Source organism: Monodon monoceros, unplaced genomic scaffold (assembly GCF_005190385.1).
Source record: "Monodon monoceros isolate NGI ecotype Baffin Bay Population unplaced genomic scaffold, NGI_Narwhal_1 Super_Scaffold_9, whole genome shotgun sequence".
Taxonomy (NCBI): Eukaryota; Metazoa; Chordata; class Mammalia; order Artiodactyla; family Monodontidae; genus Monodon; species Monodon monoceros.
This window is the reverse complement of record NW_021703786.1, coordinates 48,462,849-48,478,756: the sequence shown is the minus strand read 5'-3', so window position 1 is coordinate 48,478,756 and position 15,908 is coordinate 48,462,849. Positions and strand designations below refer to the sequence as shown.

At 43.5% G+C, this 15,908-nt stretch overlaps 1 protein-coding gene across 5 annotated transcripts in view; it reads right to left on the bottom strand.

The window, feature by feature from the left end:
* Positions 1-87: 87 nt before the first annotated feature.
* Positions 88-15,908, bottom strand: part of CUNH17orf100 (chromosome unknown C17orf100 homolog) — a 69,657-nt gene continuing 53,836 nt past the window's right edge. Inside the window, exons 3-6 of one of the 5 annotated variants that reach the window (XM_029210959.1) lie at positions 5,658-5,805; positions 5,205-5,265; positions 4,059-4,193; positions 804-3,395 (exon numbers count right to left, since the gene is read on the bottom strand). The gene's annotated coding sequence lies outside the window, so the exon portion shown is untranslated. Of the gene's footprint in view, positions 132-803; positions 3,396-3,582; positions 4,194-5,204; positions 5,266-5,624; positions 5,806-15,908 lie in introns of those variants that run through there. The other 4 variants (XM_029210960.1, XM_029210958.1, XM_029210956.1 and 1 more) reach the window with 4 other exon arrangements.

Sequence of the window (15,908 nt, the reverse complement as noted above, 5' to 3'; positions counted from 1 at the left end):
AGCCCCTCCCCTCACCCAGGCTGGCCTCACTCATGCATGTCTCTCCATCCCCTTGCGTAAAACACTGACCTCCCTCTCCTTCCTGGTCCTCTTGCTGGTCCTTTCTCTGCCGGGGAGAGAGCTGGCGTGCCCTGTTGAACGTGAAGGTTGTTCCCTGAGAGTGGCTCCTGGACTTCCTGCATCCTACTCCGGTCCCGGTCAGGGCCGGGAGAAATTGGGGATGCAGCGTGGTATGTGCCAAGACTGCAGGCTTTGGAGCCACATCGCTTAGCAGCTTGGTGACCTAGGGCAACTGCCTATCCCCCGAGCGCCTCTTTTCTCGCTTGTAAATAATTACAGCAAACACAACAAGCGGGCAGGCAAATGAGGAAGTCTTCAGACACAGAAACCACTGCACTGAGGGGTGATATAACTTGCACACATCGCCAGCCAACAGGCAGAAGAATCAGGCTTTGAACCCAGGCAAGGAGGCCCTAGGCTTGTCTCTCCCAGAATGGCCAGAGGGTCGCGAGATGGGAGTTCCAATCCTGAGAGTGGAACTGACTGGCGGCTTGAGTCACTTTAGCCTCTGGGCTTGTTTCCTCATTTTTCTGGACTCAGCTGGGGACCTGGGGGACTTTGGGAGTCCAGGTGCTCCCAGAAACTGTGTGAAAAATTGCTTTCATCAGAGTACGTGGACTCAAAAGGAGTCCAGGACCCAGACAGTTATAAATGACTGGACTAATTGACCCCAAAATTTGAGATTCAAAGAAATCAAACTCTGCTAAAGGCAACACATGTCCAAAATTATACACATAATTGGATCAAGTGAATATAGAACAGTTGTTTGTCTACTTGTGTTCTTTTCACAGGGAGAAGCAGGATGTAATTAGTTAGATAAATAAAAATGATAAAACAGTGTATCTAATCGCTCAGTGGGAACTGAAAAATTTGCAAATAATTGCAACCCCGTCAGAGACATTTGGATTTTATACACTTCACCTTGGCATTTTTAAGGAGATTTAATTAGCTTCAATATTCACCTTTATTTTTTATAAACACGATTAAGATATTAGTGAATAATTGGAGAATTTTGATTGTGGCTTTGCACATTTGTCTAAGCATATTAATTTATTTAAACTTTAGTGAGCATGCCGACTACATAACTCTACAGTACTGGCTCAGTGTGTAGCAGCTTCTCACTAATACATGAGTACGTCCCTCCTTCTGACCTATCTCAGAAGGTCAGCAATCGAAATGGGACCGCTGAGGTAATGGGTAATCCTAACTCAGGGCACTTAGCCTGACGTGTGGCCATTTATCGGGATTCTTGGGGCTGCAAGGACAGTAGCTCCAAAACTTGTCCACATATTGGAATCACTTGGGAAACTTACCTGCCCAACTCCAGAGAGCGTGATTTCCCTAGTCTGGCATGTGGCTGTGACTTTGGAGTTTTTGAAAGGTCCCAGGTGATTCTAACGTGGAAAGAAGTTGGGAGCCACTGATGCAGGGGGAAAGGGCTGGTTCTCAGTTCTAGCCTTGGCCCTTTGCCTTCTCATATGAACAATAAGAGGATGGGGCACATGAGCTTCACTCAAGATTCCAGAAGTGTGGGACCCACCAAGGAAGAAAGACGGGGCTGGGTTTCTGCAGGAGGAGAGCTGGGATCTGTGGGTGGAAGTCCCAGGAGGCCCCGAACTTCCTCCTGGTTACGACCCAGTCCCTGGATGAACCTGTCAGGGATGGAGGGGACCTGGCCGTAGCAGTGAGGCCGGGAGGGTCTAGGATTCAGTGAGCATGCAGCTCTCATGTTCCCCTGCGGGTGAGCTTGCAAGAAAGCCCATCTAAGCCAAGGTGCAGACAAGCTCTTCGTCTGGGCCAGCCCTGGGTAGCACACAGGAAGAGAAGGGGTGCCGGCCTGCCAGACAGAGTGCTCTTCTGGGATGTGGGAACAGGATGGGAGGCTGCTTACATACCCCCCACCTCCACTTGCTCGAGAGACCCTCTCTCATGTGCATCTCCCACCCCCGGGGTCCTCAGAGCTTTCCCAGACCCCAGACACAGCTGTGCTAACAGAAGGATTCCAAAGCACCATATTGAGTGATGGCACAAGCGGGCTGAGAGAATTCTTGTGAAGTCTGCAAATGGAGTGAGAGCAGCTTTTCTGAGGAGGGCAGTGGGATTAAGGAAAAGGTTCAGACGTGGTCTCCAGCCAACTACTAGCCTCCAAAATTCAGGTACCGAATGAGAGACAGGGGGTGGGGACAACAACTATCAGTGATAGGAGATCACAGCGGCGAATGAATGCGAAACATTTTACAGGCAGGATCCATTTTAATCTGCCCGATGGCTCTGGTGTAAGCATTATTACCCCATTTTGTACCTATGGAAATGGAGGCACAGAGAGGTTAAGTACTTTGCTCAAGGTCACACAGTGATGTCAGAACTGGGATTGAAACCAGGGTGATCTCACTTAGGGGTCTATAAACCCAAGCCAGACACCATCTACCTTATTTGACAGCTGGTGGGGATGGGGGTGACCTGGGTTAGCTTCCTGATTCCCTTCCTCACCAGCTGGGCAAATTCTTTTTTTTTTTTTTTTTTGCGTTACGCGGGCCTCTCACTGTTGTGGCCTCTCCCGTTGCGGAGCACAGGCTCTGGACGCGCAGGCTCAGCGGCCATGGGTCACGGGCCCAGCTGCTCCGCGGCATGTGGGATCTTCCCGGACCGGGGCACAAACCCGCGTCCCCTGCATCGGCAGGCGGACTCTCAACCACTGCGCCACCAGGGAAGCCCTGGGCAAATTCTTTAATCCCTCTGACCTTTGCTTCCCACTTCTGTCTATCTCCAGGCAGTTTTATGAATAGCAACAACAGTGGAAAAAACTGTGCTTTCACACACATTGTCTCCTGCTGAGATCCCCCAGAATGGAGGCGGTGGTAGAGATGTCAAAGAGGGCTGCACAGGTGAGATGTTCCAGGGGCACAAGGATCAGTGATGGGGGCTATGGCGGTGGAATTGGAAATGACCATGAGTTTTTTCATCTACATCCTAATTGTCTTCCAAGATGTTTCCTCTTCCTGGGCTGGCCCACCCCTGCACCATCCCTTCCTTACATCTCAAAATTCCACAAGTTCTTCAAGGCCAACTCTGACATTATGACTGATACAGGACCTCCCTCCTCTGTCTCTGGTTATGGTTGGCTGCTTGTCTGTCTGTTGCCCCAACTTGCCCTCAGCCAGCCACGGGTGTAGGTGATTTGAGATTCATCACCTCTTTCATCAGACTCTTTCTGATTCATCACCTTCTTCCAGAGGGTCCCATGTGCTTGTGCCTGGTAGGCCGTGAAGCCCTGGGCTGTGCAGTAGTGGGCAGGTAAACGCTGGCTGAGCTGAACGGGTGTGCACAGTGCGGGTCTGAGATAATCAGAGCAGAAGTTAGAAATCTCCCTGCACCCTCACCTCCACCCCACCCCACCCCAGAACCCGAGGGCCCTCCAAACAGCAGCGGAGGTCATTTCCTTCTGAATTTTAAAGATAACTTATATTCTGTAACTAATGCAGAAATATGTTTGCTTTGAAAGCAGTTAGAATATTACAGACGAAGGAAAATTTCTTTTGGACCACCATGGCCGATCCTGAGCCATCACTATTTTTAACTGGAGTGTGTAACCAAGGCACATTCTGGTTGGCACAAAAGCCTGTCCCCGTTCCCACCGTGACATGAATCAGTGCTGCGGGCTTGCCTGATTTCATCATTCTGCCACCCATCTTTGGCTGGTCACCAACCCCTCCCCAACCCCAAACCCATAAAAAAACTAGATGAGAAATGCTCTGTTGTGAGCTGAGAATTCCTCTCCAGGGCACTGCGGCTACCGGCTTGGCAGCGGTCAGGAGTTTCCGGCAGCCTCTTTTGTGTCCGGCCTGTGGGTCAGGGGAGTGGGGGAAGGGGTGTCACAGGGAACTAATCCCTCCGACGTGACTTGGCTGAGTTGCCCAGTGTGACCTTCCAACGGGAGGACGGAAAGGGGGAAGCAGAAATTCTAGGCTGGCCCAGGAAGCAGGAGTAATAGTACATACCTCGATGCGTTGTTTTGAGGATAAAATGAGAAATTGTGTGTGAAAGCTGTACGAGGCCACGGAAGACAGGAGAGAATATTAAAAGGTTATTTCCATGGTTGACTTTGAGAAGGGATCTTGGTCAGGCTTTCTTCTCTTAAGGGATCGCTACGCTAAGGAAAATGATGTAACGACACACGTATTTTACCTCCCAGACAAAAATTACATGGTGGAATTGTGCACACTGCTGTCGGTCATGCCTTTAGAAAGATCCTGTGGTCAGAGTGGGCCTGAGTCCTGGGAGACATGATCATTGAGATTGCAGTCTCCCCAGGTACAATATGTTTGGGTGGGAGTTTGTTTTTCAGACCACAGACAATTGCATCAAATGACTAGTCTCTGGATGGACTTCAAGCCTTGGGAATATCTGTGATTGTGTTTGGGGCAGATTCCAGGCCTGGCTGGGCTGCAAAGTCAGGGGATGCCCGGCCGGCTCCTGCTTAGTTGGCATCCAAAGGGGGGGAACCTTGTCATTAAACTCATGGGCAAGAAACAGCAACTTCATCGCATTCTGTCTGCAATTGTGGTCCCAAGTATTTTTCCCTTCCATTCCTTCGGAGGTCTGTTTCCACACATTCTCAGCTCTTTTCCTGGTCAAAGCACCTCCTCACCTTCTCCCCCTACCCATCCCCATGCAATCGGCAATCCCAGCTCTCCTCTTTGTCTCCAGATGGTCACTGCTTCAGTGCCCCAAAGGCACATCTCAGGGTCAGTGTTCTGGGGCTTTCTGCCTCTTGCTGGTGATTTTCTAAATCTCAATCATGGAATGGCCACCTTAGTTGCTGCCAAATCTCATGTGACCCAGGACAAATGACCATGTACATTAAATCTTTTATTGTCACTTTTCTGGGGGGGCAGGCGGGGAAATGAAAGAGAAAAAATTTAGACCCTGAGCATCTTTCTGCTATCAGAAAAGCTTACTTCGTATAAGTCATGCTGACGAACAGCCACTCGTTTTAGAGAATAATTAGTGTCTTTTAGTTTTTAAAAATGGACCACCACCACCCCTTACGACCTCATTTAACATTAATTATCTCCTAAGAATCTTATCTCCAAATGCAGACACTTTGGGGGTTAGAGCTACAAAATATGAATTTGAGAGGATACAATTCAGTCCTGACACCATCTGACAATGTTGTAAATTGTGCATTAAAAAGCCATAGGAATTCTAAAGAAATCAAGAGGGAGAAGAATGGTCTTTTGTATTTATCCACGCACAATACAATTCTAAGCCTAACTACCAGAGTTAGATCAAATTTCACCAGATAAAGGCACATTCCCCTTGAGCCCGACCTCGCTTCAGTCACTAGTTGCAAGTTCAGGGACTCCAAACCCTCCCACACTCCTGACTGGCTACAAATCCTGGGGTTCCCACTAGCTACTAAGGATACCAGCCACAAGCTTGGGGGTCCCCAGGTTACCCTCACTTCTGATCAGCTGGCTACAAGTCTGGGAGTTCCCACGACTCCCTCAAGTACGAGAATCCACTAGAATGAATCACAGAACTCAGGAAAGTGCTATACTTACGATTAATTACAGTGGATCATAAAGGATACAAACCAGGCCCAGCCAAATGAAGAGACGCACAGGAGGAGGTCTGGAGGCTCCCAGACGAAGAGCTTTCATGTCCTTAGGGATGATCCACCCACCCAGCGGGTCGATGTATGATCACCAGTTAGAACGTTGATATGTAAAATGTTGAGAAGACCTGGGGAGGGAAAGGAGAAATGGCTGGCAGTGATGTGGTAGGATTTGTGTAAGAGGGCTGCATGCTCATCTTTTATGATAGGAAGTCAAGACATATTTTATAAACTTGGGAAGTCGCAAAATCGCAGTTTATTTTACTTAGAAATATGGGGAATTCCCTGGTGGTCCAGTGGTTAGGACTCCACCCTTCCACTGCAGGGGGCACGCGTTCCACCCCTGGTCGGGGAACTAAGATCCCACGTGCTGCATGGCGCAGGCCAAAGAAAAGAAAAGAAAAGAAATATAGAGGTAAATACTGGAATAAAGTGCTAGAAGTAGTGTTGCAAGTGTGTACCTCTGGGGGATGGGAAGAGGTGGGGTAGGTAGGGTGATTAATTGGTTGTTGAAATATCTGTTTAGTGCTGTTGAACATCTTGCTTTAGTTCCTTCTTTTTATTTTATTTATTTTTGGCTGTGTTGGGTCTTCGTTGCTGCGCGCGGGCTTTCTCTAGTTGCAGCGAGAGGGGGCTACTCTTCGTTGTGGTGCGCGGGCTTCTCATTGCAGTGGCTTCCCTTGTTGTGCAGCATGGGCTCTAGGCACACAGGCTTCAGTAGTTGTGGCATGCAGGCTCAGTAGTTGTGGCTCATGGGCTCCAGAGCACAGGCTCAGTAGTTGTGGTGCACGGGCCTAGCTGCTCCGCGTCATGTGGGATCTTCTCGGACCAGGGAACCAACCCACGTCCGCTGCATTGGCAGGCGGATTCCCAACCACTGCGCCACCAAGGGAAGCCCCTTTAGTTCCTTCTTGTCGCCATCTCGGCCCTTTCTAGTGGTACGAGGATGCTGGGAGAGCCAAAGAGATAACAGGTTGCCACAATGATGACCGTCAACAGCCAGATGGAAATGTCATTAGGAAAATGAACTCTGTTATCCTTCATTCCAGGGCCACTTCCATGTATGGCCGCTGATGGGAAGAGCAAGTAAGGCAATGCAGATCAGACCACACTGGCTGATTTGACCTCAACAGTAGCCTGCTTGGCAGGAAGAAACACCAGATATTCAGGGTAATCAAGAAATTCTAGGACACACAGTTGGGAAAACACTCACATTTATATACAATCCAAAGCTCCACCTCTGTCTCCCTCCTCCTCCGCCCATACTTGGAGGGACGTCTGTACCATCCTCAGGGCAGATGAAAAGAACCACACATACAGACTTCCAGATTAGGTCCATATAACCACCTTTTGCAATTATAGTAAGGGAAGTCGTTTAGGCATACTGGGAAACTTTCCCTTCTGCTTGCACAATTTCCCTTCTGTTGCATTCCTCTTGATTTCTTTTTTTTAACAGTTATATTACAGTCTCTGTCCCTTTTTGGTTGGAGTTAAGCAACACTAGATTATTCACTTACATATTGTAAATGACAGCTGGGGTTCTGTTGATATCTTCTCTGCTATCCCTCTATTTTTTTCTTTTTTTCTGAAATTTCTAAGCAAAGACCTGACCTTCCATTTTCCTATTTCTACTTTAAATAAAATTTGATCTTTCTATAAATTTTGTTTATTTTTTGAAATAATCCCCTCACTTATTTTATAAAAGTAAAAGCATTATTATTAATATTTTAAAATGTCAAAATAAAAAAAAATCTGTTCAGCCACTACTCAGCTTAAGAAAATATTAGAAATAATAGTTGAAGTCCCCTGTGTCCTCCAGGTCTGTTGCCCTGCATTCCCATATCTAACTACTCTCCTAAATTTGGAGCTTATTATTCCTTGGCACGGCCTTTAGACATCTACTACGTATGTTTGGACCCATAAACAACATATAATATTGTTTTTGCATACTTGTGAAACCTTGTATAAATGGAGTTAAAATGTATATAATACTACAAATAAACAAATTAAAAACTCCTTTGACCCTCTAGCCCTTTCAAGTAAATCTCTCTCTTTTTTTTTTTTAACAGTTGAACTTCTGTAAAGAGAAGTCTCATCTTGCTTGTTTCCATGCGTCATCTCCCGTCCTCTCCTTACCCTACTGCAGTCTGGCTTCTGCCTCTGCTGAACCCCATTCCATCTACAGTTACCTTATTGTCCACTTGACAATCTGCACTGTGGGGATTCTGAACAACTTTATATAAAAAGAATTATACAACTTAATTCAGAGGGATAGAACTCTATACGGCATCTTTTTTTTTTTTTTTTTCGGTACGCAGGCCTCCCACTTCTGTGGCCTCTCCCGTTGCGGAGCACAGGCTCCGGACGCGCAGGCTCAGCGGCCACGGCTCACAGGCCCAGCCGCTCCGCGGCACGTGGGATCCTCCCGGGCCGGGGCACGAACCCGCGTCCCCTGCATCGGCAGGCAGACCCCCGACCACTGCGCCACCAGGGAAGCCCTCTATACGGCATCTTTAACAACGAAATGCAATGTGCTATAAAAGGGGCACATTTTACTAAAGGGAAGACCCTCCCAACAAATATTTTAATCTTTTCTATTGATGGATGTATCTGAAAGAGAGAGAGGGGGGGCAAAAAAGGACTTGCCATTCAGCAAGAAAGGAACTGAATAATTAGAGCAAAGGGGAAATTTTGAATCCTCACTCAGCAAATCTGTGTTTTCAGATTTGCCAATCAAGGCCACATTACTATTTCACGGCACAAAACTTTGGACCCAGCATCAATTTGGAAAAGGGATCAAAGTTCACATTTTCATTCAGACCTCACTTGTATACACAGTGATAAAAAGATCCCTAACTTAAAAACACCCAGTTCTTTTTCATCCCTATGCTGCTTTAACTATCCCTCTATACCCCTACCCCCAAAGATGACCTTTGGAGACTAAATATTCAATAAGTGGGACATTAGCTATTCTTCTTTGTCTGAAATATTTTTTTTTCCTTTATCTTATACCTGGAGCCTCACGAATGTTTTTCTAGTGTTAAATATATGCAGGCCCCTTTAAAAACATTATGAACGTTTATTTTGCAATATTTAAAATATGTTAAAAACTATAAAGGAAAATATGATAAACATCTCTGTATTCACACCCAGTTAAAATGATAAAACATTTCAGATATAGTTGGAGCTCTCCTCTCTAATCACAGGCCTCCTCCCTACCAGGTTAAAACCAGACTGAATATGGTGTTTATTTATCCCTCTAGTCTTTATACTTTTACTATTTCTGTTTGCATCCTTAAGTAAAATATAGTATTATATTGCATATTTAAAATGTTATAAGCATCATCACTCTGTAAGTCTCCTTCTGTAACTTACTTCTTTCACCAAATATTATAAATCTTTCACCAAATACTTATAAGCTTCATTTATATTTATGTGTATACCTCTAATTCCTTCATTTTTCCTGCTATATAAAAATCTGGCATGAAAATATCCCAATTTATTTATTTATTCTCTTGTTATTGGATTTTTCAAATTTTTTGTTCTTGCAAACACTATTACCATAACTTTCTTTTATATGTCTCCTGTACATATGTGCAGATTTTTTTTCCTAGGACAATGATCTTTGAACTTCTTGTGCATTCATGTGTTCCCTAAGGTAATTTTGAAAAACTTATGTATCTCTTTCCACATTTTAAGTTGTCATCTAAATTTTTTATCATAAGTTTATTAAAAAAATTTATGTATATATATATTTTATTTATTTAAAAAAATTTTATTTTATATTGGAATATAGTTGATTAACAATGTTTTGTTAGTTTCAGGTGTACAGCAAAGTGATTCAGTTATACGTATACATGTATCTATTCTTTTTCAAGTTCTTTTCTCATTTAGGTTATTATAGCATAAGTTTAAATACTAATTTGAGCCATATGAATCTGCCATATTTGTAGGTTGAAAACGGTTGAATATTAACAATTTCATATAGTTCAAACTGATACTTGCAAAGAATTTCATGTCTGGTTATTATAAATATCGTTTAAAAATAAAATTGTTACTTCACTTTTCAACATGTATCCAATGGAATCTAAATATCATAGTAATTTGATACATGCTATTATCCACTTTATTTATTTATTTTTTTAAAATTATTTTTGGCTGCGTTGGGTCTTCGTTGCTGTGTTCGGGCTTTCCCTACTTGCGGCGAGCGGGGGCTGCTCTTTGTTGCGGTGCACGTGGGGTTCTCAGTGGCTTCTCTTGTTGTGGAGCACAGGCTCCAGGCGCGCGGGCTTCAGTAGTTGTGGCGCACGGGCGTAGTTGCTCCACGGCACATGGGATCTTCCCGGACCAGGGCAAGAACCCGTGTCCCCTGCATTGGCAGGCGGATTCTTAACCACTGAGCCACTAGGGAAGCCCTCCAGTTTAAAATTACTCAAATAAACTCTTCCTTGACAGACCAAAATTTTATCTAGTTATGTTTCTCATTTATCTTATATTTCCATTCCATTTAGTTAATAAAATCTCTGTTAACATATTTTTTATTTGAAGTCTTCTACTGCTCTCCCAACCATATTTTTCCACAATAAAAATATGTGTACAAATTGAAATACTCATGTTTCAAAATTTTTTATGAAAGTAAGGCTCTAAGAGTTAAAATTTTCTTCTGCTTTAAGTTATGACAGCAATTATTAGTATATACTTAACCAAAGCAACATAAATATAAGAGATTTTTATAAATAATTATTATATATAAAAAGTGAAATTTGATTGCAAAGGCAGTTCAATAAGGTCGATGGGGCTTAATTTGTTATCAGTTAGCCATGGATGAATGTTACTTATTACCTGGTGGAGGCAAGATTCAGCATCAATTCTATCCTTATTTTCTGTTATAGATGTAGGCTCTGAGCAACTTTGCTGAGGTAAATAGATAGGAATAGAAGATTTTTAAGAGCAGAGTTTCTTACTTCTATGAACTTTCCCAAGTTGCACCAAATTCACCAAAAATCGCATAATGATCTATCATAGAAAATTGTTTTGGATGTTGTATCATTTGGCAGCCTGATTTGGTTCTCACTCAATTTCACTGACAGCAAAGAACTGGAAAGCACCTGGCTCAGAAAAGCATTTGCTGCTCAGACTTTTAGGGTCATTTTCCTGTTCAACTTTCAAGAATTCCACCAAAAAGTCTTTATTAGGATTTTCAAATGATAATTAAATACCTCTTTCACCATAGAAGCATCTCTTAAGACTCAATATACTCAGAAAGACTTGGGAAAATGAAAATATTGTTAATTGTAATACATCTTACAATTTCAATACATCTGTTACAATGGACAGTTATTTTCTGTTATCATGAGATTCAACTATACATGTGTCAAAATATTGAAGCTACAAATTTAGCACAGTTGGCTTATGGGAAGCATCCTCTATATAGCCTAATTGGCAAAGTCAGTATTTATTGTCAGAGTAATCATCCAAATAAGACTTATTTTGTATGAAAAAAAGTCTGATTTCACTTTCCAGTTTGAAGAGCTATGTTAATTTATATCCCTGTAACAACCATCTCACTTCTGAATTCTTGTAACTCAAGTAACCAAGCTCATATAACTCAAATAAGTTGATCCCATTTCCACACACACCACTTCTAAAAGATGTTAAGTGTAATGCCCTGGACTTAATATTTATCACGTGTGGTAGGTCAGATTATTTGTGCACAATTATTAATTCCCTTCCCATCTTTGCAATCCTTCCCTGCAGACAGTACAATTCCCACCCTGTTGACTTTGGACTTGGCCACGGGACTTGCTTTGGCTAGTGGAAGCGGGGAGATGAGGTACGCTGTACCTGAGCAGAAGCTCTAGAGGTGCTGCGAGGTCCCACCAGCACTCTTGCTCCTGCTCTCCGCCTTGGGAACAGCGTGTCCTGAGAGCGTCCTCTTCCTCAGTCTGGGTCTCGGAATGAGAAAGCAAGTGAAGCAGACCCACAGTTCAGAAATGAGAAGAGTGTGGAGCTGCCCACAGTCTACCCATAGCCGGGAGCAGAGTTGGAAAACCGCAGACTCCCAGCCGACTTGCAGCTCTGGAGTAAATATTTGCTGCTGCAAGCTGAACCTAGCGAAAGCTGACCAACGCTCTCTTCTAATGGCAACATCCTATACTCTGAGCGAATCAAGCTGAATTTTGGTTGCTGAATTTTTAGCAACCAAAACTTGTTTACAAATAAAACAGTGTTCCCAAGTTAAAGCCTGGAGACAAGCGATGCCTGCTTTTAGTAGCAGTGACCAGTCCTTGTAGCTGCTCTATCCATAGAAATACTTACACACCCTGCCCAAATAGACACAAACAGACTCGAATAAAAGTATCTAAAGTTTAAGTAAAACTATTCACCAATTGCATTCCTAGGCATGTTTTATGCATGTCAGCCTCTCAACAGTAATACCATTCTCTTTGCTACAATATCAGCCATAAAAATATGAATTGGGAGGGATGGGATTCATTAGTCTAAAGTTTATTTTTTACCTACTGCAATTTTAAAAGGGGTTTTAAATTTTAACATAGTTTAATTTATAAGGAGTTGCAAAAAGAGTACAGAGAGTTCCCATTCTGCAGACTGCCCCACCACAGCATTCCATACAGACATAGCATGCTAGTAAAAGCAGGAAACTGACATTGGTACAATCCTGACAACTCAACTACAGACTTTATTTGGTTCTAATGATTTTTACGTGCAGTGTGTGTGTGTATGCGGGTGTGGGTGTAGTTCCATGAAACGTTATCACGTGGATAGATTAGTATGTCCATCACTACAGTTAGGATATAAAACTGCTCAGTCACCTTTTTATAGTCACATTCTCCCCCAACCCTGACCCCTGGCATCTACTGGTCTGTTCCACCTCCCTCTAGTTTTTTTCACTTGCAGAATGTTATATGAATGGAATGCCGTAAGTAACACTTTGTGATTGGCTTTTTACTCTCCGCATAATGCCCTTAAGATCCATCCAAGTAGGTTCTTTTTCTTTCTTTCTTCTTTCTTGTTTTATACTGCTGAGCAGTATTCCAACTGCGTGGATAAAGTGCAGCTTCTTTACCACTCACCCGCTGAAGGGCACGTGGATTGTTTCTAGTTTGGGGCTATTGTAAATAAAATTCCTCTGAACATTCACATATAGGTTTTTGTGTGAACATGAGTTTTCATTTCTCTAGCATAAATTCCCAGGTGTGTGATGCTGGGTTTTATGGTAAATGTATGTTTGACTCTATAAGAAACCGCCAAACTATTTTTCAGAGTGTTTGCACTATTTTATATTCCCACCAGCAATGAATGAGAGACGCGGTTGCTACACGTCCTCATCAGTACTTTGTCAGTATTTGCTGGTAAATAAATTTGCACGTATCAATTGAATTCCCATTTCAATTGATGAGAATCGGGAAAAACTGAATGACTCGTGGATTAAAAAATCAGAAATAACTTTATTAATTTGTTACATATTATGATCAAACTTTTGTTATGTGTTTAACATATTTAGTGAAAGAAAAATGCCTCTACTGCTTAAAACTAATTAGTTTAGCAGCTGCCAGTAGGCACTGGCTAGTCCATGTAATCTTTCTTGCATAGCAAGTTTCCATCTAAGCCTGCGTCTACTTCTAGGCTCTTCATTTTATGCTACTCATCTATTTTTCTATCTTCATGCCAATAGCTAACAGTTACATCAGTTACTATCACTTAGTGAGTCTTATTCTGATAAGACTAATTTCCCCCCTCTCCTCAGAAGTGTCTTATCTATTCTTGGCTCCTTGCAAAAGTTTGAAATTTAGATTTAGCTTGTCAAATAAAAATTCTGTTGGGATTTTCACTGGAACTGAAATGAATTTATAGATTAATTTGAGAGGAATGCATACCTTTACAGTGTTTAGTCTTCCTACCCATGAACTTGGTATAATCTTTCCATTTATTAGCTTATTTTTGTTGTCGCTGCACTTTAGTCTCCAGTATTCCTGAATTATCTCAGGATTTTTCTCAACGATTTGAACACTTTATCATTCATTGGTGATTTTGACTACCTTCCACTGCTGCCTGGCAAATTTTTACCCAGCCTTGAAGTCTCAGCTCAAATGCCACCTCCTGGGTGAAGCCTTCCCCATTGTTCCTGACACTAAGAGTATTTTGCACATAATTGCAAAAGCAAATATTTACTGATTGTTGATGATATGCCAGGGCACTGGTAAGCATTTTCTGAGCATTAACTCATATAATCTTCAAAGCAACCTTCTCAAATCAAAGTTGGTGTTATTTGTGAAAAAATAAGCTCAGAGAGGGCAACTTGATAAGGCACACAGCCAGGATGAGATTAGGGGTAGGACATGCATCCAGGCGGTCCAGCTCTAGAGTCCACACTCTAACCACGTATACCCCCTTTAAAGTGAAATCGAGTCCCCTTAAAACCGAGTTCCCATGCTGAGTTTATGATTAACCTCTCTATCCAAAACTTTTTTCTCTTTCTTGTCCTGCCCCTGTTCCCCTTAGGATTGAGGAGGATCAAAGAAAAGGGGGATTGAAACTGAGCAGGACCCTGTGGGGTCCTCCCGGGTAAAAAAGCCCCTCCGTATCCATTTCTTTTTTTTGTAGAAAAAGGCTTTGGTCTCCCAGGTCTTCCCTGAATTCCAAAGAGCAGACTCAAGCAGTTATTAATTAGGGAAGTGAGGGAACGCAGGAACAGAGGAAAAGCAGTCAAGAAACAATAGGTCAGCAATAAAACAGGGTACTAGCTCCTCCTTGAGGGATATATATACAATCTGACACACATCTTTGAATTGTTCTGCAAGAACTAAGACCCGCCCCCGCCCCCACCCAGGTGGAGGATGGGGTACATGTTGACCACAAGCACATAGACCCCAGACTAGTTGGAACCAGAAGGTTGACGATCAAGAGTCGCGAGACACCACCTTGTTACCCCACCACCAACAACCAATCAGAAGAAAGTCAGGTCCCCTGCAACCCTTTAAAAACTCAAATGTTGCCTTTAAAAACTCTTCCCCAGGCTTCCCTGGTGGCACAGTGGTTGAGAGTCCGCCTGCCGATGCAGGGGACACGGGTTCGTGCCCCGGTCCGGGAGGATCCCACATGCCGTGGAGCGGCTGGGCCCATGAGCCATGGCCGCTGAGCCTGCGCGTCCGGAGCCTGTGCTCTGCAACGGGAGAGGCCACAACAGTGAGAGGCCTGCATACCGCAAAGAAGAAAAAAAAAAACCTCTTCCTTGAAAGCCATTGGGGAGTCTGGGTCTTTTTGAGCATGAGCTGCCTATTCTCCTTGCTTGGCACCTGCAATAAACACCACACTTCACCACAACCTAGTGTCAGTAGACTGGCTTTGCTGAGTGTTTGGCTAACGGACCCAAGTGCGGTTGGGTAATAAAAGCAGTTGTATTACTGTAAGGAACTGGTTTACTTAGAGGAAATACAATTATTTTTAAGGCAGGACAAGAAAAATTTTAAACATAAAATTCTCTCTCTGCCTGTTTGAGCCACTACTTTCGTCCCTTTAATGTGCATTGTGTATCTGCATTATACATTAACTAGACCCCCTTAGAAGACACAGGAATGCCTACTCGCCAAAAAAAAAAGGGGGGGGGTATTTTCTCCTGGCGCCAGCAAGGTAACTCCTCAGGAGATAACATTCCTCTTTCAATCCTGTAAGGGGTCACAGTAACCCACTACTTGCCTTGTTGGACTACATAAACCGTCAACATGTTACTTTGATGTATAAACCCTTTGTCTCAAAAACTTAAGTGCCTGGACCTCTAACAGGAAAAGCAGTCCTCAGAGCTTTCTGAAAGACTATTTCCTGGGTTTTAATCCTCAGGTTGGCTGTAATAAAAATTTCCATTTCTTTCTTAGATTGACTATTGATTGATTTTTTTCATTGACAACTTGCATTCACTCACACATCCCAGAGAAAAAGTTTTGAGTGCACATATCAGATCAGGCACTGTAAAAGGTGCTGGTTGGACATATGGTGATGAATAAAACAAACGTTAAATAAAAATCACACCAATGGGGCTTCCCTGGTGGCGCACTGGTTGAGAATCTGCCTGCCAGTGCAGGGAACATGGGTTCAAGCCCTGGTCCGGGAAGATCCCACATGCCGCGGAGCAACTGGGCCCGTGAGCCACAACTACTGAGCCTGCGCGTCTGGAGCCTGTGCTCCGCAACAAGAGAGGCCACGATAGTGAGAG